The sequence below is a fragment of the Amphibalanus amphitrite genome, unplaced genomic scaffold (assembly GCF_019059575.1).
Source record: "Amphibalanus amphitrite isolate SeventyFive unplaced genomic scaffold, NRLGWU_Aamphi_draft 000060F_arrow, whole genome shotgun sequence".
NCBI classification, from domain to species: Eukaryota; Metazoa; Arthropoda; class Thecostraca; order Balanomorpha; family Balanidae; genus Amphibalanus; species Amphibalanus amphitrite.
In genome coordinates this window covers 89,823-117,744 of record NW_024881556.1, presented here as the reverse complement: position 1 = coordinate 117,744, position 27,922 = coordinate 89,823, and the positions used below count along the sequence as shown (strand labels likewise).

The window sequence follows — 27,922 nt, the reverse complement described above, 5'->3', positions numbered from 1 at the left end:
AAATCCATACACGTTTCACAAAATTCATTCAGTCTAGTCTCTTCTTTTTGTCACAGTTCCCCCCAAGCCCGTATTCGGAAAAATAATAGCTCGAGAGATAAGCACGAATAATACCGGTCCGATATACCTCTGATTTGTTTCCCTCTTAACAGCTTAAGAACGTTTCAACCCTTGGCCACCACATGCACATTACACAACAGAAGCTAATGGGGGCACCTGGGAAACGAGGAAGACATTTGTGTAAGGGTTTTCAGGGGTCATGCGCCGTTTGCGGCAAATAGATTCTAAAAAAAATCGGGGGGGGGGAAGAAGTTTTAAAAATGGTGCGGACTTTCCGCACTGTTCGCTTTAGCGGTTACGCCCCTGGGTACATCTGCCCGATCTCAGAAGCTAGATTTGGAGGTCATACTTGAAAGTAGCCAGCAGAATGAGGCAAAAGTTGGAGGCCCCTGAAAATAAGAGGCCCCCTGGAAAAGGAGGCCCCTTGACAGGGTGGCCCACCCACTTTTCATGACGTTCCTACGCCCGTGCACATAAATAACTATTAAGGTACGACATCATGGTTTGACGGGAACAACCTAAGTACATTGCTACGGAATGATTACCCGGATCTAACTGACCTAGTCCTTGAATTTATAATGAACTCCCCCTATGTAGACAAGCTATGAAGAGACTAGTAGGACACCTCCTATTGTAGCAACGAACAATCTGCCCGGGACGCTCGGATCTGAAGTAGAGGCCAGCTGGGCTCCCAACAGATTCATTGCCTTGTGGCGGTCCAGGATCTGAGAGAGACGTTGGACCTGGACCTCAACGGTTATATTCGGGCGGTACCGAAGCAGCTCAATCCCAACTACCATATACTCACATCACAATTTCCCGATGGCTCTGGGTCTGGAAGAGCGGCCGGACCCGAGCCAACGGGCCTAATGAAACCACTCTCAACGAGCCGCCCCCGCCCTACCCCATCCGGGCCAACCCGTGCCCGGCCGCCTAGCACCTGCTGGGCAGGCCGGGCCGCCGGCCCGTCGCGCGGACCGCCTGTGGCCCGCGCTGGACGGGCCGGTGCAGGTCAGGGGGCGCCTCCCCGCGGTGATAGGCGCAAGGCGGCGCGGGCGGGGGCAGAGACTGGGCCGGAACAGCCGACCAGGCCTGAAGCTACATTAACCGACGAGATCAACCGACATCAACTATATCACAATCCAGACAAGGTTAGTAGAGGTAAGGACCCAAACCTCGTAACGTAAATAATAGGGTTTTCCCCACGTACCTATACGTCGGAGTTAATTCAACAATCCATAATGGTGACGGAATTCCGATCATCCCTGGCAGTGGTATGCTTTGTTCCTTCCTGCACAAGTAATACTGGCACGTTTCAGGAGCTTTTGGAACGGTTTGCGCGAATCTTATAAATGATATTGGTTTGAAATGCTATATGCAAATGGAGCGATGCGTGTAATGTACCTACGGTAGATGTATAAATATAATAAGGTGTTTTGGCCTATATTACTAATAATTCCACTTATTTGAAAAATTACATTGGCGTGGGTTTCCCTATTCTGCCTTAAAGGGACCCTCCCACCTTAACATTAGATTTGAGTTGAGATAGCCAAAATGGGGTCCCTGGCTCACAATTACCGGTTTCGGCACTCACAACATCGAGAAATGCCTTAAATCGGAAATATTGAATTTCAAAATTGCAGCATTTTGATTCAGAGGGGCTAATGCTTAGGAATACCCCTCTGAATGTGTGACGTCAGCGCAGATATCTAACGTTTTTTAAATGTTTGACTAAAACGTTTTGTAGCACGCGCAAGGTATATGCTATTTGCGCGCAACATCTGCCGCAAACGCCGCACTTCTAAAATAAAGTCGCTAGAAACAGCGGAGATCCCAAAAAAGTAAACAAAAGTAAAAGTCTAATATCTTGAAAACCGGTGAATATTTTTCGGTGAAATTTGGTAGATATTCGTTTTCGCTCGTTCTGAACCGAGCGACATCACTTTCATACCCATTCATAAACTTTTTTGAAGGTGGGAGGGTCCCTTTAAAAAGTGGCCACCGGTCTCGCTTCACGAGCCGGATAGCCTCCTCCTCGCCAGGCCGAGAACATATAAGGCCACTAAAAAAAAAAAAACGTCAGTGGCAACGAGCAATGATCCGGGGAGTCTCAATTCATATTTAGCTTCAAATTGGTATACACTTATCGGGGTTACATGAGCACAGTAAATACGTATTTAGCCGCTAATTCGAATTAGGAACGCATTACCGACTCATGTAGCCACCTGCTAGTACGAATCGGCGATCCGATCCGCGGTTACATGAGCAAAGCAATTACGTATCACGATCGGATTCACCGCTAATGCGAATCAGGAGCGTACTACCGACTCATGTATCCACCTGCTAATACGAATCGCCGGTCCGAACAAAATCCGCTGGGAAAGAGGCTTAGAAGCGAATAGGACCAAGATACGTATAACAGGAACTATTTCTTTCCAAAAAAGAAACATTAAAATGCAAAATAATAGGTATTTTTCATTTGCTTCTTTTGAAATAATAATTGAAAAATATGTCGGTATTTCATGTATGTACAGGTCACCGCTAAAGTAATGTGGGGTTCTACTGTGATCGAACAAAACATAGCGCCATTCCTTGACGGTAAGATAGGTATTAGAGATGCCCTTTTTGAACCCGCGAACCCGCTTTCTGCGGGTTTTCAAAACCCGCAGGGTTTTTGGCGGGTTCGAGAAGCAAAACTTGTCGTGTGGCGGGTATTTGGCGGTCAGACTTAAGAACCTATAATTTTTTTTTTTTTTAGATGCAAAACACAATGCCAAGTGCATTTGCTCAGGTTAACGATACAATATTCATCAAAACAACTTTTAAAACAGAACCAAATATAAAAATATATCAAGGAAGCACATTTCAAATGCAAAACTGAAAACAACCAGCAATAGCATCCACAGTCTGGCAATGACCAAACCAGGGTACAAGCAATAAACTACTAAGCATAAATAAATGCTGATGAAAGCATTCCATAAAACATAAAAGACCCTGAAAGCAAACTTATAGGAAGCTGAACTGAAGTCTATGTGCACTGTGCAGTGTGCACTAGATATACATTATGGAAGAACCCAGACTTAAATGAGATGTTGAAAATCAGAGCAAATGCCACATGTTACTTTATTTGCGTCTGGTCGGCATAAAAAGAGCTATCAGCTAAACAAAATTTGATGCAAATTCATTGATTACCTATCCTACTCTATGTTCTGTTCCACCCTATATTACGAAAATAACACACCAATTACCCTTACAAAAAATCAAAATATAGACTGGCCGGCCCAAACATAACGCAATACAATACTGGCGCACTTCCGACATTCTGACAAGAGGGGTGTTCACGGGCACCGCACACTGCTGCTTGCGGTGTGTGCGGTACGTCCAGCAGGCGTGGGGGTAGGGGATGGGTAGGCGGCTCTGACGTCACGGCTGCGTGCGGTGGACGGTCCGCTGTGGCCAGTCCCGACCGGCCACAGCGGTCGCTGTGTGCGGTGACGCAAGGCTGACGTAGGGACGCAGTGGGCGGAGCTTGGAGGCTGTGTGCGGTCCGACCGCACACAGGGTCCGTGAACTGATCCAAGGATTGGCATTTGACTGAGTCAATTTTGGTCTCTGAGGCGAAGGAAAGCTGTCATTGATGACGCAATAATTTTCAATCAGTTTTTCTGTCTTGGTTTTTGAATGCCTCAAAATAGCAGTTATACATGTTACAAAACCACGTAGCTGGTCGCATTTATTTCTTTTGTCTTTTTACGTCCTTATCATTTGTATGCCGACAGATGACCGGCCGGAGAGCATTACCAAGACCATCTATAAAATCATTACATTTAATTTAGCATTTACTGTCTCTTTATTTCTAAACCGGTGATTAACCTCTGAATTGTAAAACTTTAGCTGTTGTGTAAAATAATTTAATCAGAATGGCACATGAATATGCATTATACAACAGTGTTTTCGCAACAAGTTCGACTAACTACGGCCGCAATAATTTAGTCGCTGTAACATTCCATCAGCTGTTGGTGACGCTTCTGACGCATGTTTCCAGAAATGCGTGGTTCATTGGTGGTTAGTTGCAAGGCCATGTATGTTATTATAGTTGGGGCATTCCACGTCAAATCGAACAAAAATCGGCTGTTTTGCACCTTACCATCAGCGATTTCATTATAAATTTGTGAGCTGGTTCCTGTGTGGCCCCGGACATTACATTGATGTTTTTTGCACATTCTGACCACAGGTCTTCTAAATATAGGGCATCAAATTTTTGCAAAATGTTGCATCTTTATATTTTTGAACGACCATAACTTTGGTTGTACTTGTTTGATTTGAATGAAATAAACCTTACTGTTTAGGTAATTTCTTAAGCATTTGTTTAGAATTGCACCTACTTAAATATATGACCTTGAAATTTGCTTAACTCTGTTCTTAAGCACAAATATTGAAATAGCAAAAAACACGTCACCTTCGATTTGGCTCATTTTCATATATTTTATTGCCTACCATATTCTTAACAACCTGTGAAAAAATTAGAGTGGGCCATTCATAAGTTTTGAAGAAAATTGCACATATGCAAACGTATGTTAGCACGCGCAGTGGAGGGGGAAGAACGAATTTCGCCCACCCCTCCTGTTTTTCGCCAATATCTCATAAGATTAATGCGAAATTAATTATGGCTACCTGTCAAGAATTGAATTGGACATCTCATCGTGCAAGCAATAAGAAAATCGGTTCACAACTGTTCTAGTAATAGCGGTGTAAAGTGAACATCCTGTCGCCGCAGCAACACGCGGCGACTCGGCGGCCGGCGCCGACCGCTACGCGCCGCCTGAATTGTAGACTGTGCCGGGACGGAACGGAACGGTTCCGTCTTCACATCGCGCTCCCTACCGCTGATTACGTTCGATTCGCGTCAAATTTTGTGAGAAGACTAAGAAATGTACAGGCAATCTTATGGTGAAAGAATTTTGAAAATCGGTTGGTAAACAATTGAAATATGGACGTGTAAACACAAAATTGTGATTGCTGCGTTTCCCGCATCGGCCGAGCCCGCCTCAGCCGGCAACATGTTACTCTTAGCAGGTCTCTAACTGCCATATTTATTATTGGATTAACTAGAAATTCCCCATACATACTCAAAAATGTATGTTCTTTCGTATAGTGAAGATCAAAAGACGTGAAGATATCGTTGCGTGATAATGTTTTCGTTGAATTTACTTCATGATGCATTTCCACACGGCTCAAAATTCACCGCAAAATACCGTTTGCCTGAGACACTTTTACTATGGAACGTGAATGCTTGACTACGATGACTATGCATTTCCATTCTAGCAGAGTTTGGGATATCACTAATCAGCAATCATTCATTTCAGAAAGTGTACACAAGCAAGCATGTCTTGACTCTGTCTTTCAAGGTCACGCGCGGTTGCGTGATGTTGATGCATGAAAACGGCGTTTGCCGCGAAAGTTATGAATGGCCCACTCCAATTTTTTCACAGATGGTTAGGAACATTGTGACGGACATAATATGTAGAAATTACCCAAATCGAAGGTGACGTGTTTTTTGCTATTTAAATTTTTCTGTTTTAATTCAAGGTCAAATGCATTTCAAGGTCACTTCAATTTAATTTGATAATAAAAAATCAAAGCCTTATCAATTGCCTATAAGACCCTGCTAATATCATTTTGATACCAGAAAAGGAAACAGAGTTATAGCCATTAAAAAAATTCATGTGTGGCATTTTTCGCTATATTCGATGACCTATATCTCAGCGATACGTTATCAAATTTCGAAAATATTATACGTAACTCAGTTTTGAACCATGCCCAGTCTGCCTACAAATTTTCAGAAAAATCGAAGGGGATGACGGATTTCGGTGTTTGATTTGACGTGGAATGCCCCAGTTGGTTTTTGCTGGGATTTTGCATGATTTGTTTTATGTGTAGATCGACTGGATACTCATTATTCACTGTGTCACTATTTATTTTTAACTGGAAATCGCATATCTTTTTATATCAACATTCATTTTGATAACAATATCATTTTCCAGAGGCCTAACATTGAGAGGGAGCCAGAGTGAAATTTTGATCCTCAGCCAATGCTGAAGGGTAAGGTGAGAGAAAGATTTTACTGAACTCTTCAGAAAGGAATTTCAAATGTATTGATGCATTATTCATTTTCCACTATCCAGTGTGCACTTCCTGAGGACTTAGCATAGCAATTTCAAGTCCTTACTATTTGTTTGGCTGTCTTTTTCTGCACAGCAATGAAGCAAGTAAGGTTTATATAGCTCTAGCATTGACTCAGCTGTATTTTTTTTCTTGCAAAAGTATGTTTTTAAGATTGCGGGTTTTTTGCGGGTTCGGCTCAGCCAAAATCAGCTTGCGGGTAGTTGTGGTTGGGCAAGGGGTAGCTGCGGGGCGGGGCGGGTAATGAAATTGCAAATTTGGGGCATCTCTAATAGGTATATCGTCAAAAGCGAGGATCACACAGCTTCGTATTTCAGATTGACAACTTTCTCTAATGTGTCACCATTCTACCTGCCACAGCATGCTCGTTATCATCGAAAAACTAAAATATCGAGCCCCTTGGAGCACCCCGGAGTCATATTTCTGTGACCGCCACTGAACACAGAGTTGTAAACCTACGCGCGTGCGTACTACGCAATATTAAGGAGTCATTGCTGGACCCTCCAGTAGAGAGTAGCCCTGCCATTGATGATCCGGACATCAGCGTCGGCCGATAGGAGCTGCTCTCTGACAGGCGAGAAGCGGGAGGGTCTGAGGTGGGGAGGGGTTGACCGCGGGGCTACCGGCCGGTGCAGTGGGAGGGGTGGGTGGAGGTAGGGTGACAGGGACACCAGCCTCAGGGCAACAGTGAGCTTTGACCCGAGGCGTGCGAGAGCGATGCCCGATGCCATTTTGTGAAGCAGCCAGCGTGTCACGGATTCACGTGGGAGCTTTTACTGAAATAACTATCAAGGCTACAGTTTTGAAGATAGAAAAAACAGCATTTGAGAGAAGATGTTCGTAATGAGCAGTTGTAACTTACTACAATATCAGATTTACCATTTATTTTATTTAAAATATTGGAATGAATTGATGTTTTGCATAACAATAGCCGATCAGAATACGTTAAATTTTAACCCTCGCCCATGTAGGGGGGGGGTTGGTGCAACCCCCCCCTCAGGTTTTTCGGAAATAGTGCAAAAACGGCGGCGCGCAGCGCCGCCAAATTTTGGGTACCTTATGGGGCAAACCTTGCGCATCTTTTGATAAAAAAATTTTGACCGGGTCATGTCAGGTCACGGAGTTATGACGTCACAAAGGGAACAGCCTCCGGCCGGATTTTCACAAACTGAGTGCCAACGCCAGAGGTTTCCTGCCGGTGGTACGGACATCGGTTGATGGATCGTGATGAAACTTCCCATGCATGTTGGGGCAAGTATTGGCTATCATATGGTATAAGAAACTTGACCGGGTCAGGTCAGGTCACGGAGCTATGACGTCACAAGAGGAACAGCGTCCGGTACTATTTTTGAAAAGCGCCCGAACCACTATTTTGCTAATTCTTGTCACCTCAATGGGAATATGCAGCAATATTAGCTTCTATAGGGAGCAAATAGACATCCCAAATCCAAAAATACAATCAGATTTCAAAAATTTAAATTTTGATTTTTCGAATTTCTGCCGCCGACTGTGACCTTGCCGACTTCCGGCGCTCCCAACGCGCCATTTTTAGAGCTAGGGAAACGAAATACATACCAAACGATAGAGAATTGATCAAGGAACACGATAGTGAAGGTTTCAAGTCGATATCTCCCACCGTTTTGCCGCAATCGCCGCGGAAAATTTAAAAAAGTCTATTTTTCCGAAAATTTGACCTTTGACCGGTCAAAAGTAGGTCAAATGTTGACCTAGGACCAAAAAATATACCACCAATCGCGAGATCTCGGCGAGAGCAATCCGTTGGTCTTTTCCGCTAAGCTCTACGACGCTCCGTTTTCAAACGCCAAGGGGGGGGTCGCACCAACCCCCCCCCTGCATGGGCGAAGGTGGCAGATCGCCGTTTACGGGCGAGGGTTAACCACCTGTATAGTCTAATTCTGTAAAATATTTGTGCATTGGCTTCGGTTGTCCGCCGAACTTTTTTGTTCATTGAGGGCCTCATCGACATGACCTGTATTACAAGATTTACGCTGTAGCAAAATCCTACGCAAGCTGTATGAGTAGAAATGCTGTATGACAAAGGCACGGGCGCCCGACAACTGGGTCGAGGGGCATTCCACGATAGATCGTACCACTTTTTTCCAATTTGACACCCTCATCTCTCGGAATTTGACGAGAATTGGTCTCAGGGGTAATCAGGGGCTCTGAATCCACCTGTAACAATTGCAGGCTTATCAAATAAGTATTTTTTGAGTTATGGTGTATAACATTTTTTGTATCTTGCTTTGCAGCGCTAAGTTTAGCGGGCTGTAACTCTAAGACCGATTATCCAAATGCCAAATGTTATATAACATTGAACTTGCAATGAACCAGAAATTGATATGCATTTTTGAAATTTCGAAAAATACGCTATTTTTGATATATGACATATCGAGTTTTCTTTCATTTGTATTTTTTGGACTTTGGGACCAAATTTTTTTGAATTTTTATTTGTTTAAAAAAATATTTGGCTCATTGTTAAGAAGTATGCAAAAAATTAGGAAGGTGTTCTTTCTATAAATGTATTTATTTTACGTCACGATAACGGTTTCGAATAGTGATTTCGGGAGGGGAGCTTACAAATGGCGTGGTAAAGCTGCCTAGTGACATCACGGGCTACTGAAATTTCAATTTAAGTCTGAGTCATCTGAAAAAAGTGAAAAGAGGGTTCATCCAACCCTCTTTCCTATAAGCGCGAGGGTGAAAAAGGCTGTTTGGTTCTGACATTGTTTTGGACGCCAATGACCATAGCTGTCCGAGATAAAAGTTACAGGACGCATACATGGTGTCCTCCAGAGGTCTCACAGCTTGTATATCTGGGAATTTTTCAAGGTTACATGAGGTCAGGTCGGTCACGTGACATCACTGTTATAAATCAATGGGGAAATATAAAAACTGTTATTTTGGCGCCGAGAATGATCTAAAACTGTCCCACGTACATGGTATCGTGATTTCATGCACTCCTCGCAAAGTCCAATGCTTTACTTTTGCATTGTTAACCTTGCGTGACGTCATTTATGACGTCACTAGGGTCGTACGAGTTTTTCGTCAATAACTCCCGATGAAATGGAGCTAGAGAGTCGGGAAAGCCACCAATGGACTCGGGAAGACCTTCCGAATCGAATGATATGCCATATGATACCCTTTGCCCAGCTTCGTGACCTGAGGGGCTCTGACCTGACCTTGACCCGAGGTCAACTACTTAAGTTGACCTCACCCTAGCAAAAAGTATACCATTCGATGCACCTGAGCTAGGCGAACACAATGATGCCAAAATCGCGGCTCTGCGGCCATTTTTTGCGAAGTTATTTACTAAAAAACGAGCCCGTAACTTCAGTCACGTGATCTGACCTCAGACGCTACCGGTTAACCTGAGACCTTAAAATCGGGTACCAATCGCTGCGACTTGTAACGGCACACACGCTCGTTTTTTTCCGCGGGGCTCTAGCTCTATTAGAAGCGAAACGGCGTGCTGGGGTCGTATCAACCCCTCCGAAACCCATTTTGTTTGCGGGAAAATGAGGAACTTATAGAAAGAACACCTTTCTAATTTTTTGCATGTCGATTCGCAATGACATGAAGTTTATTTTGAAAAAATAAAAATGTGAAAAATTTTGGTCCCAAAAGTCATTAGAGGCAAATGAAAAAAGATTAAGGTTTTTGCTCAACAATGAATTTTTTTCTTTGGAATTTTGAAATAGTAATATTAATTTTTGATTCATCGCAAGCTTAGTGTTGTTTACTTTTTGTTGGCTGCTTAACCCGCGCCCTGCTGGGGGGGGGGGGGGTGTTTGAACACCCCCCCTTGTGGTTTTTCGCGAATATCTCAAAAACGGCGGCGCTCCGCGCCGCCGTTTTTGGTACACCTTATCATACATCAATTCTACACATGTTGTGAAATTTTCTGACCAAGGTCATTCAAGGTCAGGTCACCAGGTCACTTAAAGTGACCTCACCTCATAAAAAGTTTCAATGTCTGTCATAGCTACACCGAGTGATCGATCGCTTTGAAACTTTCAGCGATTGCTAAGAGCAATAGCATGTACAAAATGTATATCTCAGAATTTTGATATCGATGACCTAAGGTCAGGTCAATTTTGCGACCTCCCCATTATAAGTCAATGGGAGAAAATTGAAATGCGCCTCTTTTGGACGAAAGACATTATAAACACTCCCAAACACCGAATTACAAGTGGTTTAGACATACTGAACATAAAAATGGTGTCCGTGACCCTTGTTTATGCCCTCAGGTCATCTTAGGTCACGAATGGTATCTAGCAGTTTTTCGCAAATAACTTTTGATAGAGGCATGCTAGAGCGATGAAAACGCCTTAGATGTGTTCAGCTTGACGATACGGATCGACTGATATGCAACATGACCCTTTCCGGTCAGGTCATGACCTTGACCTGAGGTCAAATTTTCAAGTTGACCTTTCAAGGTCAAGTTATAGTTCATTCGATGCGTCTTGACGAGAGGAACACGATGCCGGTAAAAGTAAGCTCGTACAATGCTTGGGTCAAAAGTTATTGCAGAAAAACTGTTTCCGAAAAAATCGGCTATGTTTGCAGTTTTTGCCCCCTGCAGGCAAAACCGTTGACGTTAGGTCAAATCTGAGAGAATTACTCAGAAAGGGCGTTAATAGGGCTATCGAATGCGCTTTTCCGCGGCGCTGTAGCTCTATTGGTTCCCGAGTTATGCGTTGGCTTCTCGGAAATTTTCGACATTTTACCTGGAAATCGGCGAAATTTTGCCTTCAATGACCTCTGGTGACCTGACCTTTGACCTGAACAAAAAATTGACCGAAGTGATTTCGTCATTATTTTTGACGCTCTTTCGAACGCCGCTTTCCGCGTATCGCTACGTGGCCCAGGAGCCGAGTTACAAGGGGGGGTGTTCAAACACCCCCCCCCCCAGCAGGGCGTGGAAATCCAGGACCCCCAGCCCCAGCCAGCAATTCGTCCGGGATGCGGTTGGGGACGGTCGGGATATGCTCCGGATGTCCCGACTTGTCCCTACCGGGTTGGGTAGGCTTGGGTTGTCCCAATCGATACCGGACCTCGATGGCCGGCGGTAGGGGCGACTCGGGATTTCCGGACCGCATGCTTAATCGGTTGGGACGCGGTACGGATAGCCCAATCGAATCCCATGTTTAGACAGGCTTGTGATTTACGTTGTTATCCCAACCGATCTGAGAAGGCGCTTCGGGCACCATATCCGGTGGCCCGGTGGCCCAGAAAGCCTGGAAAAGCAATCAGATGGGCCGCGTGCAGGCAGACGCGTCCTCTGAGCGCAGCGGCCAGTCTAGCTGCCGCGTTGGTCAAGTGTCGATCCCTCCTTTGAGCTGCTGCCTCTCCTTTGAACTGGCTCTAGCAAGCGGTCGGTTCAACTGTTGTCGTTGCAGGGAAATCAGTCCGTCTTTGAGAACAGGGTGAGTATAGTGCACACTTCATCCGTGATGTAGGGAGCGGGAAAGCTATAGGTAATAGAAATTGTTATGTTCGTTGTGGTTGTACGGCATGTGAATTACACTCGTGCTGTCGCATGTTTGATCAGTTATCATGGACAGAAGATCTTTGGTCTCATTGTCAAGTGTCGTTAATGGTTGCATTGTAGGTTTGAAACCTGAATTACCAGGCATACCATGTGAAATGTCAGATGTGGGTTATTTCTTAGTGATTTTTAGTGTGTCCCAGACTTTGATTAATAACCTCTTGGTCATTTTCAGATGCTCTCTTCGCACAGTGGTGAACCGCCCGAGCAGATGCCAGCCGTCTAATTTCGCGGTGGCTCTCTGAAGCTCGTGACGGCAGACGGACACACTGTTCGCAGAGGAGCCGACACGAACAAGGCGCAGGCCTGCTATAATGACTGTGAACAGTGAACACCGGAAGTGAGTCCGCTGTGCCAGCGCCTTGCAGCGGCGCTAAGATGATGGCCGACGCCACGAATGTGCTGGCCAGGCTGTGAATTTGTGAAAATTTGACCTGTGTGCAACCAGTAAATTTGTGAATATATTTCAGTGTCCAATGTAATTCATTTTGTCGTGCAGGCATTATAAAGGTTGAGTTGGAGAATAATGAAGAGACGAGGGGGTTGCGGTGGCGCAAGCAAAGTGGTCGCATCTGCATAACAGCAATCTGCGGTTATAAGACTGCGGTTAATATGTCAGATGCCTGCGATATTCCCAAACCGACCGTGCGGGCCGAGTTGGGACATCCCGATCGGGATCGGAGTTCATCGCTTGTTAAAATGCCATAAGGCGGTCCGGATGCGTGCGGGATTTCCGAACCGGTTGTACGGGGAGATTTGGGGAATCCCGATCGGGATCGGAGTTCAGCGCTTGTTAAAACGTCATAAGGCGGTCCGAATACGTGCGGGATCTCCCAACCGGCCGTGCGGGGTAGGTTGGGATATCCGGACCGTTCCAGCCCGTACAAAGTGTCTCATTTCCCAATCCCGTCCCACTCCGGTCCCGATCGGGGTGGTGCGGGCTGAGTCCGAAAATCCCGATCGGGAACGGACTGGGATTGCTGGCTGGGAGCCGGGCGCGGGTTAACCCGTTTTTGAGTTACAGGCCATCAAACTCACCGTTACATACCGAAGTTAAAAAATGTAATGCAATATAACTCAAAAAGTTTTGATCTGAGAAGTCTGATATTTTGCCAGGCGTCTTTGGGGCCTATGATTACCCCTAGGACCGATTTTCATTAAAATCTGAGAGATGAGGGTGACGGGCCTGGTACGATCTATCGTGGAATGCCCCTCGAGGCAGGTGGAGGCCGGCCAGAGGTCATGCTCGTATCAATCACCCTTGACCCCGTCCACCGCCCCCAGCGGATACTCAACAGTGCGCTCATTGGCTCATTGGTTTGTCTCAGTGAGCGCCAATCACAGTCAGTTCAGTGTGCGTGCTGCGTGTGAGATAGGAGATCACAGCGAAGCACGATACCGCCATAACCCTATACTTGGAAGAGGCCTTCTGGACGGCGTTGCCAGTTAATGGGGTGGGGGAGAAATTCGACATACAAATAAGTTTCTAAAATAAAATGGTCAGTGGATGAATAGCATAACACTTCTTTCAACGTTCACTCGTTTTCATAAAAAAGACGAAGAGAAGAAATAGCGTTGAAGCATATGACTATTAAGCGAGCCAATACTTTTTTTAAATTTATATTTATGGAAGGGTGCAATGTAATTGCAGTCACACTTGTATTTTTTAGCGATTGCAATTTGAATTGGTGATAATTCCGTACACGGTCTGAAGCTATCGGGATAAATAATTGAAATACCTGGGTGAATTGCGCCACCCATGTGCCGATGAGTTTGAATTTTTCCGCTTTGCGATAAAAAAACAACTGTTTTGCAAGTAGGACGGCTTCCGTTGACCAAACGTTTATTGTCATCAGTCAAAGGGCGGCGACCACCTCCACGTCCCTCCTCGACCCCTCCCCTTTATTTACAGGACGGAGTCCCGTCCCTCACCGCCGACTGGTCACGTGATTGGCCTCGCCCGAGGCCCAGCCGACTGACCCGGAGCGCGGTAGGCGTCATGCCATGCTGCTTTAAAGGGAGATTATGACCTTTTTCCACAAAATCTGAGTTAGGACCATTTTCTGACAAAACACAACAAGTTATAATGTAAATTAAAACCATTTTGCTCAATTCGGTACCTTGCCGCAAATATCTCAACTTGAAGTCACGTTAGCGGGGAGCGCTGAAAATGACCGTTGAATAAGTACTTACATCACTTTTTGGTACTTGCATGTAATTTTGTAAAATGAGCGTATTCCTTACATTTGATCTTCATCACATCTAGTTAGTTAATGGTCGTCTATAGTGCCTTCAAAAGATATTCATGGTTTGGGGGTGGTTTATGTCTAAATTTACGCAACTATTTTTCCTGTTCATCATCTGTCGCCATATGCTGCTATTTTAGTAGCAACGACTCAATTTTGAATCGGTCCCGCCGACTGCACAATAAAAGAAGATAGATACAACACTTTTGCGGCATCACTGAAAAACTTATGCAGTACTGTTATCAAAATTCTCATAACACCGTTCGACAGACCTGAAGTCTTTTTGAAATAAATATGCTTGTATTTTTCGCTTCAGGCTCTGAGGCCAAAATAATGAATTTCGTAGTCGCAATCGAAAGATTTGGCTGCGTTTCTGGCGCATGCCGTTCATTTGTGGCGCAAAATAATACTTGGAAACAAAGAAGAGTAGGCACTATGTACCCCCGAATTAGAATCTAATTAATTCTAAACCGAATTAACTCTAATTCAAATTAGAATCCTTACAACCAAGCAACGACAAGGCGATAACATAAACAAAAACCCAAGCGTCGCTGTTTGAAACAAAAGCGCCATATACTGCGACTTTTTTATAGAGAAGGACAACGCATTTCGGTGGGTGTTACAAGTACTGCAAGTACTGCTTCTTTTTTGCAAAAATAAAACCTTTTTCACATACGAAAACCGTAGTTACGTGACCCGCCGACAGGTGGGACCGGTGGCGTTCGCCCTGCCCGCCACCGGCAGTGCGTGCTCGCTTTCGGCAGAGCTCGGAGCTCCCTGTGCGTGGCCCAGTCGCCGGTATTTGAGGCGGTTCGGGTCTCCGCATGTGCTTTGAGCGGTGCGGAGATGGAGGAGGCTATCCGCGAGTTGGCGGAAAAAGTGAGTGCCATCGAGGCATCAGTGCGCGTCATTGACGCTCGTGTGAGTGAGCCCAACGCCGGTCGTCGGCACGTGGCTCCAACGGCTCTCAGTGCAGCCGAGGCTGCTGAGCCCAGTGAGAAGCAGGAGCAGCCGAGTTTCGGCGCGTCAGCAGATCTGCAGGCTGACTTTCGAGCGATTCGGGACAGCCTGAGCAAGGTCAAGCTCCCTCAGGACTTGGTGGTTGGTGACTCCCGAGCCGGAATCGGCAAGGCTGATCTAGCGCGCTTCCAGGTCATCCAGAAGTGCGCCCGTTTCCAGGAAACCGCCTTGAAGATACTGTCTTCGGCGCAGGTAGCTGATCCAGTGATTGACCAGCTCACAACCGTGACGCTGGCTCAGCTCAGGTTCCTACAAGAGGAGTACACTCATCTGATTGTCTCCAATCAGTTCGACGACTCTACGGCGCAGCTGTTCAAAACGCTGCAACACAACCCGGCGACCTTCACGCCTGGAGCAGTGGAAAATCTCCAGCGCGCCGTGGCCATTGCCGGGGCGCGGCAGCATTCTCGTCAGGTCAGCCAAGTTCCTGACCGTGGTCGCTGGCGAGGTCCAGCACCGCAGGGCCAACGGTTATACGGCGGCCCGGTGTCGTCTGATTGGCGGAGCCGCGGTCGTCCCGGCCTGCCGCCGTCACGTGACCTGCCGAGGTCGAGTCAGTCTGGTGGGGCGGGGGCCGGAGCTGCGGACTGATAGTGAGAGTGGACATGGTGCTGCGGCCGGAGGCCTGGGCGGGGATCGGTGCGTCTGATACAGTACTTAACTGGGTGACGGAGGGCGTGCCCATCCCCCTCGTGCGTGAACCCGAGCGTAGAGTGTTCACCAATCCAGTGTTTAGTGGTGCAGAGAAAACGTTTTTGGACCAAGAAATCAGTGCGCTGGAAGAGAGGGGTATTATTCGGCGGGTTCGCGACATGCCCCATTGTGTATCGCCGCTGAAGGTAGTACCCAAGAGTGGCGGCAAGTTCAGACTGATATGCGACCTCAGGTACGTGAACTCGCATTGTGACACGCCAAAATTTTCTTCTGAGGGTATTGATGTGCTGCCGGAGATAGTGCGCGGTGGTGAGCAGGCTGTCACCGTAGACCTGAAGGATGGTTTTTATCATTTTCCGATCAGGGCTGAGTTCCGAACGTATTTAGGGTTTCAGTTTGGCGGTTTTTGGTGGGTGTGGTGCTGTCTACCGTTTGGCTTGCAATGTTCGCCGTTTTTCTTCCACAAATGTATTCGTGTTGTCGTCGAGTATTTGCGTGGTCCTACTCACTCTCTATCCCTGATGGCATATGTGGATGATTTTTATCTTTGCTCGTCAAAAACACGAATTCAGGAGGACATGCGCGTACTGTTGGATACCCTCAAGGCACTGGGGCTTACGGTTAATTTTAATAAGTCCTGTCTCACGCCGTCAGATTCAGTTACGTATTTAGGGTTTGACGTTCACTGTGCGTCTGCGTCTCGACCGCCTTTGATAACAGTTCCGAAGGCTAAAATCCGCAAGCTAAAACAGGACATTTCGAGGTCACTGAAACGTTCTAACGTGTCAGCTAGGGTGCTGGCTCGAATGGCCGGTCGTTGCGTTAGTATGCTCGCCGCGGTGTTCCCCGCAAAGTTGAAACTTCGCAATGTGTACCGACTTTTGAATTCCAGGTCGTCTTGGGGGTCGCTGCTGACGTGGTCCCCCGGAGCCAGGGACGATCTGTCGTGGTGGGTGTCCTCTCTGGACAGCTGGAACGGCCGGCTGCTGGTGCCGCCAGCTGCTTGCGATCTGCAGCTCGCCACCGACGCCTCGGGCTCCGGCTGGGGAGCCGTTCTCTCGGCGCACAGTTGTCAGCTGGCGTCCGGGTTCTGGGACTGTCGGGTGAGTGGCGAGTCTGTCAACTATCGAGAGCTGCTCGCGGTATATTTGGCACTCCTTTCATTCCGTTCAGCGTTAGTTGGGAAAACAGTGGAGATTCTGTCTGACAATGTTGCTACTGTGGCGCACATTAATAATTTTGGATCTTCCAATATTCGCTTGGATAGTGTCGCCCAAGATATATGGGCATTTGCGTTACAGAATGGCATGTCGCTTGTCGCGCATCATATAGCGGGTGTTTCAAACACAGGTCCTGACGCTCTCTCGCGTGTTTCGGCGCGTCATGAGTGGGTGATACATCCGTTCATTTTCCGGCAGCTCGACCGGATGTTCGGGCCGCATACAGTGGACCGGTTCGCGTCGTTCAATACGGCGCTACTGCCCGCCTACAACAGTCGGTTTGCCGACCCCTGCTCGGCGGGGATCGACGCGCTGGGCCAGACCGATTGGGGCGCGGAGAACAACTGGGTGAACCCTCCGTTTCGTCTAATCTCGAGGGTTCTGGACATCGTGGAGGCACAGCGGGCGGTCGCGACGCTGATAGCACCCATGTGGCCGGGGCAGCCGTGGATGGCGCGGCTCCGCCGGCTGTCCACGGCGCCGCCGCTGCGGCTGCCGCCGGTGACGAGCTCGTGTCTCCCCCTGGCCGAGCAGCAGGAGATAGAGCCGCGGCGCAACTGCCGCTGGAGTCTGTTCGCCTGGAGGATATCTGGCGCGAACAGCTAGCTGCTCGTGGTTGGTCTCGGACAGCGAGCAACTGTATGCAACTGAGCCTGGCAGGCAGCACGTTGCAAACTTACGACCGTTACATTCGTGATTTGTTCACATTTTGCAGCGGCCGGGGAGTTTCTTTTCCGCCGACCGATCCTGCAGTGATGGCTGACTTCATGATCCACCGGTGTGGCTCCTCTTCGCGTCCACACTCCACTGTCCGGTGCGTGTCTGCCGCCGTATCTGCGCTGTATGAGGCAGTGGGTGCTGCTAACCCCGTGCACGACCCGTTTGTTGCTCGGTTGTTGCAGGGTATTGTGAAGAGTGGCACGCGCGCGCCGTTGGCCAGGTCGGCCGTCATGGATATTTCTGCGTTCATGCGTCTGTTTCGTGCCTGGTCAGGTAATGACGACCTGTCCGTTAAACACCTTAGGTTGAAGACCATTGTTTTGTTAGCTTTAGCGTTGATGTTAAGACCGTCAGACGTAGCGCCACGGGCTAAAACGTACGACACTAACACAGACCTTGTATCTTCTTTTGTGATGTCGACTGATCAGTTCTTGTTCAGAGAGGACGGCTCTCTCCAGGTAACCTTTTTGGGTGTAAAGAACGACAGCCAGAGAACGGGGTTTCAGGTTACCCTGCCCGCCTGTCCGGATCCCCAGGTAGACCCTGTGGGGGCGCTCAAGTCGTATTTTGCGCGTACCGACTCAGTGCGATGTCCAGTGGAGAAGCCGGCGTTTTTGACGCTTGTTAAGCCCTTTACCGCGGTGTCTGCTAGTACGGTGTCTCAGATTCTCCGGGAGGCGATTTCGTTGGCTGAAAAGTTTGGATTGGCACCAGGCCATCAGCCGAAAGACTTTAGACCGACGGGCGCGACGCGTGCGGTGCAGCTGGGCTTTGATACTGATGACATTCAGCGCCTAGGGCGATGGAAGACGCGATCAGTGTTCTTGGACCACTATGTGCACGGTGAGGTCGACCGTGCGTATACTGACACCCTCTTCTCCTGAGCGTCGCTCGTTAGACGATACAGTTCACACGGGGTACTGTGCGCTTGGTTTGTGCATTCAGTTTCGCTGTTCTCGCTCAGTTGGTGTGTTTTTCTCTCCATGGCGGTATTGCTGTTTTGTTTACTTGTTTAATACATGCTGTGGCGGGTCACTGTAACGTTGGTTTAGCAGAAACCGTAGTTACGTGACCCGCCGACAGGTGGGACCGGTGGCGTTCGCCCTGCCCGCCACCGGCAGTGCGTGCTCGCTTTCGTTAGTGGAATTGTGTGGACTAGATATGTCGGGCCCGGTGGTGGGCTGATGGGTTTGTGCAGGGAGTTCAGAGGCCGAGAGCGGACGTGCTATGTATTTGCTGTTTTGTTTACTTGTTTAATACATGCTGTGGCGGGTCACTGTAACGTTGGTTTAGCAGAAATGTGCTAGGAAATTTTCATATTTTATAGAAACTACAGTAGAAATAGTATAGATGTCGAGTAATTTTTATTTAAGAAAAAAGAAAGCTCATTATCTCCCTTTAATCACTCACCACATTGCGGCTACTGTTCAGAGAGCCGTGACACCAGAAACGTCGTGGCGGAGCGGTTAAAGGAAATAGTTCACTTTCACGAAATTATTTTTTTTGCAATGGATTTCTGATTTTTTATGTTCAAAATGATCAGCAAAGAAAATAAAACCTTTTTACAGCAAAAGATTATTTTCTATATTTTTGATATAGGAAGAACTTTTCAGTTTCTGTAAGGCACACGCGATCCAGTATGAAAAGAGCATGGGTCCCGAAAATTCTTAGAAACTAGAAAAATTATCGCGGCCACCGGCATTTGGGCGATCTGCTCGTGCTTTTGTTACTGGAGCGCCTCACTGGAGCGAATTTCTCTAGAGTTCTCGTAGATAATTTCTCTAGTTTCTGAAGAATTTTCGGGACCCATGCTCGTTTCATACTGGATGCGAATATATGCAAGGCACACATCCTCAACGCAAGACACATTTTTCGGGACGAGAAATAGAATATCTTTGCCCAGGGTGATCGTTGGGCTGTAAAAGCTCCTGATTTATGCTCGTCTCAGCCCAAGCTACGGAACTGCTATTCCAGTTCAAAACCCATGTTAAAATGTGAACTATTTCCTTTAAGCGTTAGGCTATGGATCGCGGGTTCGGTCCGCGCCGGGGTTATCCGTTTTCCGCAGACTGGTTCTGGCCGGCTCAGGCGAGATGGATATATCTTTTGAGGTTATGACCTCACGAGCACTATGAATACAATCGACATTCGTTGACTCTTGTTCGGTCATAAGATATTAACCGATTATATGTTTGTGTATGGAAATATCTCTTTTCTAATTCGCAAAAAGTAGCCGACTCACTTTATCATCATATAACTCACTTGACGTCATTGCACTGGCAAGTGAGTTGCTAGAAATGTGACCTCTTCAGAACCATTTTGCAGGTTTTTAAAAGGACAGACAAGTCCATTGGCTGCGGTGACTATGCAGCCCAAGCCTGCCCTGCTCATGTAAACGGCATTGTGACTAGTTCAGCCACGAACACATTCCGCATTTTCCTAGAAAGAACTATCGGCACGCTCAGTGCCGCGGAGGGTATGCCAACCTAACAGACCCGCACTGCCCAGCGCTCCGCTAGCCCGGAGGCGGTTGGCGAGGCTGACCCCACTGACCTCGCTCCGCGACCAGACTCTCGGTCACTCACGCCACAACCGAGAGGCGCCAGCCTCGACGCAGGGGCATCTGACGCCATTCATGCTGCCTCCGAACACGGTGATTGGTTTGCTGCAGAGTCACGTGGTTGGGGCATCAGTGGCGTAATCAGGAATTTAGTTACCAATCTCACCAACAGATGGCTCTGACCGACGATTTTTAAATACGGAGTGATCTAAAGGTAGGTGACATAATACGACCTTACAGCTGCAATGATGATGGCACATGTAGGCTACATTCCAAGTTTCATGATATTTAATCCGACAAATGGTTCCCAAGATACAGATGCAAACTCTAACCACTACGGATACCCCACATTACTTCAGCGGTGACCTGCACCTAAACTACTTTCCTCAAACCAGTTGTTTTGCCACAGTTTTATGAGTTTTTAAACTTAAAATGGTCAGGAAATGATGAATATTTGCAAAAGGATTTTATATGTATTTTTACATCACTATTTTCCATCTTTCGTAGAGGCTGGTTACCTATATTGCAGCGGAAGCTGATTACGCGTTGACCAAGCATAGTACGTAGTTCAAACCAGCTGAATGCTGATTAGCTAGCATTTTTCCGTAAGGGAATGGATTCCTCGGTAAGAGAATGACAAAGTGTAATCTATGGGAATGACTTCAGTCTTCAAACCTAAAATCGATACCGATATATTTGGCTAGGGTGATCGTTGGGCCATAACAGCTCCTGATTTGTTCTCGTCTCAGCTCAAGCTACAAAAACTTCAGTTCAAAACCCTATGTTAAAAATGGCATACTTGCTTTAAACGTTGAATGCATCCGACCGAAAAAGCCACGGTAAGAATGTCTACTTTTGGGTTTTCAGTCGGTCAGTCCGTCCCCCAGTCAAAAATCCGTGGCGGCGCCCCTGCGTTTGACGTCACTGATACGAATTTGCTCATGTAGTCGGTGCACTGAATGCGTTCTTGGGGAGCTGATGCGAATTAGCGTAGTGCGTATTTGGAACGGATCGCTCATGTAACCGAGGCACACGATTCGGGCCGTATTTCACAAGAACTATTCTTTGCTGAATGGAAGCGTCAAAATGCAAAATACCAAGCATTTTTTTAGTGGCTGCCTCGTAGAAAATAGCAAAAAGAAATGTTGGTATTTCGGTTTAGTCTTTGAAGGTGAATTTGATAAAGATCAAAAATAAAATGAATGAAATATTTTGATAGATAATTTTTTTCTGACCACCCTGCTGTCGCTGCATGGCGAATCAGTGCACAGTGACTTAAACAAGAAAACTTTGTTTTCATTTTTTGATTTCATGTTAATTTTAAATGTTTTTGAGCCTATCAAATGATATAAGTATTTAAAATTTAGTTCAGTCGTCCCGGTAAATGCCGCAACTGCGCTATGACTGTACGCTAATCCTATTCCGTTTGTGATGCGAATTAGGTACCGGCCGTCGAGGAGTCAGCCCGGGTGAGCCAAACAAGATCCGTTTGACGTAGTTAAAACGAATTAGTCTCATGTAACCGGTGCCGCAGATACGTTTGTGGGGAGCTGATGCGCATTAGCGTAGTGCGTATTTGGAACGGATCGCTCATGTAACGCCGGTAACTGTGTGCACTGGTATACCAAGTTTAAGCTAAATTGAGACTGCCTGGAACCAGGGGCGGAGCTTCCTATTCAGTTGGTGGGGCGGCTGCCCCACCAACTTGCCATTTTGCCCCACCAATAAGCGTTTTGCCCCACCAACTTTAGCTGACTTTTAGGACTTTGTTGCATTAGCTAACCCATCTTTTCCGCATTGGGGAGCTTTGAAATGTCTCATGATGTCAAACATTATCTTTGTAATGAAAATAATCGATTCAGTGTTGCACTTCACCTAACTCAACAATTGGACATCTTAAGTTTGACGACTTTTTGCCCCACCAACTTCTCTGGAAAAGCTCCACCCTTGCCTGGAACATATACAGGGCGACCCCGATGTGCTGATTCCGAAAATGTACCTGTTTTGGGTGGTATTTAATACCACCCGGTATTTTACACAGACAAAATAGTTGATCCCAGATGCCTAATATCAGACACACTTTGCAGGCGGAAGGCAATTTCACGTAGGCACAAAGTCACTGGCGGAACCAGACCTGCATTTTTTTTGGGGGGGGGCAACTCATGCCAGGAGCCAAACCTAGGGTAGGGGAAAGTGGGGTAAAACGGGCACCTTAACTTTGGAGCCTTTTTTCGGCCGGTTAGAAACATCATAGAAACAGGAAACGCTTTGAAAAGGCAGACGGCAGACGCTGTGGCGCAACGCAGACAGCTGATTATAAGCAAGCTGTAGTGACATCTAGCGATGATTTCCTTGCGCTCGTGCGTAAATAGGAGCAGTGCGTTATTATAGGTCACTTTCCCCTACCCCGAGAAACTCGTCCTGGAGACGCCTCTGCGGCCTGCGCAAGCTAGAAACCCAAAAATTTGACACAATGTGCCCAATAAATAGCAAGGAAAAGCCACCAAATTTCGAGCCCCTAGCTTAGGTATATCGTTTTCCGTCGAGAGCAAAAAAAAAAAACTACAGGTGGGGGCCGATTCGCTTCCCCCCCCACCAGTAATAGGGTTAATGCACACATAGGCGTAGGAACGTTTTCGAAAGTGGGGGGGGCCAGGTTCACAGAGGTCCAAAACCTAACCTACCCCCAAAATCCAATTTCTCCTCGGATTTCGGCCACTTTGTTTTCGCAAACATGCTCAGAGATAAAAAAAAAAATCGAGACAAAAACAAAAACAAAATTGGTTAAAATTTCAGGGAGACTCCCGTCCATAAACTCAAACTGATGGACGCGTTCCCCTGTCCTCCGCAGCCGTTGGCACCTATGCAAATTCCAGAGGCATCCAGCAACTTTTTCATTACGAGCAAGCGTGAAGAGTGCAAAGCGAGTCTTTTCAATATACCTATAAAAATCAGCATGAACGGCCCAGCTAGGCTCAACCAGACCTATAACGTTTTTAGAGGTTTTATATCAGCTCAGCGACCACTGCAACTGGGCTGATTGACTATCAGAGGCCGGTGTGGGACTTTTAGAGGTCGGGCTGGGCCCTCAGAGGTCAGTTTAACCCTCGACGGCCCGAACCTATAGGTTTTCTACATACGCGCCGGCCGAGGGGGCGGGGGCGGGTACGACCCCCTCGCCGTTTCGCCCCAGGTGGAGCTAGCAAGTCGCGGAAAAACGAGCGTCGAGCGTGTGCGCCGTTACAAGACGCAGAGATCGATACCCGATTTTAAGGTCCTAGGTCAACCGGTGACCTCTGAGGTCAGGTCAAGTGCCTCAAGGCACGGTTCCGTTTTTTAATGAATAACTTCGCAAAAAAAAAACGGCCGCAGAGCCGCGATTTTGCCAGCATCGTGTTCGCCTCTCTCAGGCGCGTCGAATGATATATACTTTTTGTTTGGGTGAGGTAAACTGAGGGTGTTGACCTCGGGTCACGGTCAGATCAGCGCCCCCCAGGTCACGACATTGGTCGATTGAGGTCATGTCGCATATCATTCGATTCGGCAGGTCTTCCTGAGTCCATTGATGGCGTTCCCGACTCGCTAGCTCAATTTGATCGGTAGTTATTGACGTCAAACTAATATGACCCTTATAACTTCATAAATGACGTCGCGCAAGGTCAACATTGCAAAAGTGAGGCATCGAACCTTGCAAGGAAAGCATGAAATCACGATTCGGTGTGCTTGAGATAGTTGGAGATCGTTTCCGGCGCCAGAAAAAGTTTTCAGTTTATCCCCATTGACTTATACCTAATGGTGAGGTCACGAAAATGACCTGACCTCATATGAGTTGTGAGACTCCTAATGGATACTAGGTCCTCCAAAGTCCAAGGTTCATTTCCCTGTGAAATCTCCTCTGGCAGTGAGGGCGTTGCGAAGTTGCGACATCTGAAGACCGTGCAGAGGTTCACTTATGACCTCATGGGTCAGTGACCTGATCTGACCCGAAAATGCGGTTGGTGCCAAAAGATTCGGCTTGATTCAAAGGTCAGCTATGCAAAGCTTCAGCTCTCTATCGCCGGCGTGTTCGGAGCTATCGCGAAAAAAAAACTATGGAGGGGCGGCACCCCCCCCCCCCCATCGGCCGGCGAGGGTTAAGGCCCTCACAGACCAGTACAGGGCCTGCAAAGGGCAGGATGAGACCTTTAGATGCCGACTTGGGCCATCAGAGGCTAATGTGGGTCCTTACAGGCCAGCATGGGCCCTCAGAGGTCAGTGTGGGACCCTAAAATGCCGGCATGGGCCGGGCCGGTGTTGGACCCCAGAGGCCAGCAGAAGGCCCTCAAAAACCAAGATGGGTTTCAGAGGCCAGCATCGGGTCTTCAGAATCCAGTGCAAGGCCCTCAGAGGCCAATGCGGGTCCTTACAGGCCAGCATGGTTCCTTAGAGGTCAGTGTGAGGCCGTAACAGACCGCCATGGGCGGGACCAGGAACCTGGAGACCAGCGGAGGGCCCTCATAGGCCAAGGTAGGCCCTCAGAGGCCGATGCGGACCCTTAGAGACCGGCATAGGATCTTCAGAATCCAGTGCGGGTCCCTCAGAGCCCAGAGGTCAATGTAGTGGGACCCTAAAATACCGGTATGGGCCGGTGTTGGACCCCTGAGACCAGCAGAAGACCCTCAAAAACCAAGATGGGCCTCAGAGACCGGCATCAGGTCTTCAGAATCCCGTGCAAGGCCCTCATAGGCTAATGTGGGTCCTTACAGGCCAGCATGGGCCCTTAGAGGTCAGTGTGGGGCCATAAAAGACCGGCATGGGCCGGCGTTGGACCCCTAAGGCCAAGTTGGACACTCAGAGGCCGATGCGGACCCTTAGAGGCCGGCATCGGATCTTCAGAATTCAGTGCGGGACCCTCAGAGGCACCTAAAGGTTAGTCTTGGGACCCCAGAGACAGAAATGAGGCCACCAGAGGCCGGTGTGAGGCCCTCAGACGCCGGCTGGGCCCTTGAGGCCGGTTTAGGGGCCCTCAAATGAGGTCAATGTGGGTTCTCAGCGGTCAATGTGGGCGCTTGACCGCCACTGAAGGGCCCTCCGAGATCAGTGTAGGACCCTCAAAGACTGGTTTGGGAGCTGTTAGTAGCTAGCGTGGGATTCTTGAGCCTCGTGACAATCGAATAAGGGCCAGAGCCCCATACGCCCATGGGGGCCCATTGGTTGTTTGGGGGGTCAAATGATATGATGGCCCCCTGATTAGCCTTTGGAGGGGGGAAGGGCATGGCCCTGATCCTCCCTCTGCGACCGCCACTGCACTGAAAGTGGAAGGGGAGGGGCAGATACAGACATTGCTGGCCCCCAGCCTGTTTGAGCCGAGGCGGGGGCACGGTCACCCTGGCCCCTAGCTAGTACGCCTTTGACGAACTATGCCGACCCCAAGCAGATCCGGTCAAGCGTTGGTCGTTTGTATACGCATTCTCCTGCACCGTGCTGGTATTGTCTTATACCTTTTCAGTGTTCGCTGTCCCGCGCCTCGTATTCAACAAAATTTTGTCACAAGGACCCACAGTCTTGTCTCTGATATGGCAATGAAGGAAGGAAATTGCGGTCAATAACGCTGTAGAAACAAAAGGGAATCTTCAAGGGCAAGCTGAATAGTTGTCAAGTTACCGGGTGGTAGGTAGGTACAGACAGACACTTAAGTCAGCAAAAAGTGGGGGGGGGGGGGGCCAGTTAACATTGCTGGCCCCCCACCTCCGAAAGTGGGGGGGCCATGGCCCCCCCCCCCCGGCCCCCCTGTTCCTACGCCTATGAATGCACACCGAACCATGCATTATTATATCAGGCACTTTTCAGTGTTAACAATCAGCACTTCTTTCACAAAACATACTATCATTACTTACTAGTACCTTTTGATGCACGAAAGCGCTAAAACGACTGCCCACCGCGGCACAAATGTTGCCAGAAATCGTATTCGGTCGATTTTACACTTCTGCTTGGGGAGCTATATTAAAAAGTCATTGGTGTGCGTGTTTAGGACGTGTGCGTGATCCACTTACCCTAGCATACGCTGTGTTCTAATAAAGCCTCCACTCGGGAAAATAAACCTTTCACTCGGGAAATCACTCACGGCAGGAATAATGGCATCGCCCGAACAATGATAATAGAGTCGTAAATTACTTCAAATATTGGCCGAGATATGGTTCGCCCAAAACAGGCCATTTAACATGTAAACCCTATGGGCTGGTGGGAAACGTACGCCGTGGAGCAGCAGTGCTACCAACCAAGCAACTTCAGCGGGGGCTGCCCCGGCCTACCCTACATATATTCGACAGCCTTCCGACGTGGCCGCCGATGGGAATAATTGCAGTCTCCGAATGTTTTTCGTTTACTTACAGGCAATCTCGTACATTTAGGTAAGTACATCACATGATCACAATAAGCACGATGCACTTTTGTGGAGGATAGTGTAAACACATTTGAAATTCAAGCATATACATAATTTCAACATGAGCAATAAGCAGCATGGACACTGGCCCATGCTAATCGAAAGCAACAAACTACATTTTTGTCGATAGTGCTGAAGGCTGATGCGTTATAGATAAAGTTAGATATATAATCAAAGTTTCTGTACGTTGTTAACTTCACGAATGCCATAGATATGCATCCCGGGCATTTAGGTGTAGGATTCAGCTAAACAAGAAAGTAAACGAGCACCGGCGCGACGGGTGAGCACGCTCTCTCTCTCTCTCTCTCTCTCTCTCTCTCTCTCTCTCTCTCTCTCTCTCTCTCTCTCTCTCTCTCTCTCTCTCTCTGTACCCTTCATGCCGAGCCACTGACAAGTGACACTTGACAGTGTTTACAGATGGGGATCATTGGGCCGCTGAGCCCCGTTCCGGCGGTCCGAGCCGCTGGACTGTCGCGACAGTGGTCCGGCGGCCAGAGCCGACACCGGCGCGGCGGCGCGGCGCGGTCCTGCCGGCAGCCGTCCCTCGAGCGGGGCGGCGCGGTCCGGCCGGCAGCCGTCCCTCGAGTGGCGCGGCTGCTCCGGGCCGGCAGCGCACGGCCCCCGGACCCTCATCGGTCTGTGGCGGCGCGCGGGCGGTGCGCGGTGTGCAGCTGCTCGGAGAGAGAGACGGAGAGACGGACAAAGAGATGGACGGACGAGAGAGAGAGAGAGAGAGAGAGAGAGAGAGAGGGAGAGAGAGAGAGAGAGAGAGAGAGAGAGAGAGAGAGAGAGAGAGAGAGAGAGAGAAAGAGAGAGAGAGAGAGAAGGGTGGTGAGAGAAAGGAGGATCAGATGAAGGAAAAGACTTAGAGATATGGATATTACTTGTCAGAGACTCGGGGAGGACGGGAAGGAGACTGATACCTAAAGAGAGGAAAGATGATCGTGAGCAAGGGGTTTGGGAGATAGGTAAGGAGACAGGGAAAAATGAGATTTTATTGCTCCGGTCCCAATAACACTTCCCAAAATAAAATATAATTGGTCGTTATCGAATAAGAATCGGAAATTGTCAATTGAACGTCTGATTTGCTTACATCGATCCGCCCTATACCCTGTTTGACATGTTTGCACCAAAGCCAACTTGCAGGCTATACATCGAGCCAGTGGTATATACTATACAATAAATACATCTCTCCCGGTGGTATACCTGCATAGAGCCGAGACCTCCGGCTGTATTTTCCCACGATCAGCCGAATTGCAAAGCCGTGTA

At 48.0% G+C, this 27,922-nt stretch overlaps 1 protein-coding gene across 1 annotated transcript in view; it reads right to left on the bottom strand.

Annotated features, from left to right (window-relative positions):
* LOC122378478 (regulator of nonsense transcripts 2-like) overlaps positions 1-27,922 on the bottom strand; it is a 114,473-nt gene that overhangs the window by 64,527 nt on the left and 22,024 nt on the right. The gene's annotated exons all lie outside the window — the stretch shown is intronic.